Source organism: Lynx canadensis, chromosome F2, assembly GCF_007474595.2.
Source record: "Lynx canadensis isolate LIC74 chromosome F2, mLynCan4.pri.v2, whole genome shotgun sequence".
Classification (NCBI taxonomy): Eukaryota; Metazoa; Chordata; class Mammalia; order Carnivora; family Felidae; genus Lynx; species Lynx canadensis.
Window position 1 is genome coordinate 60,516,973 of NC_044320.2, and position 679 is coordinate 60,517,651.

Sequence of the window (679 nt, forward strand, 5' to 3'; positions counted from 1 at the left end):
TGTAAATAGGAAATAAATGTTTTATGTAATATACAGAATTGTTTGTATTTCATTAACAACTACAAAAAAGAAATTTAAGTTATGGTCTATAGCAACACAGCATAGGAGAAATTACATTCCACGAACTTCATGCACATTGATTGTGTCCTTTGACTTAATTTGATACATGTATTTTGAGTGCCTATCTGCACAGTAAATGACTTTGCAGGGAATTTCAGAAAGATTCAAGACAGAGTGAATCATTATTGGGGTTAGAAGATGCCCAATACAAATCCCTCCTTTTCCCTACTGGAGTTTAAAAACAGTTGTGAGATAAGTATTCAAGCAGATGAAAATATTGGCTTTATTTGCCATTAAAACCTGGAAGGAAAATCCTGTCTTAGATGTGTGGCAACAGAGGGCCTCCTAATCCTGAACTTCAGAATTGGACAAAGGTACATGCTCGGGCATTGCTGACAAGCTCACCCTCCACATCAGAGATGGAGACTTGCTCCCTCTCATTGGGGAGGAGGAGGGAAGGTCTAGGTCAAGAGGAGAACCCCTCCTTCAGAAAGCCTTGGGGAATGGGGGACAAGCGTCATCAATACACCTCCCTGAGAAACGGCGAGAAGTCAAGGATACGAATGACTAATCCAGTGAAGAGCGGGATACAGGCCATAGGAGAACCACAGAGTGTTAC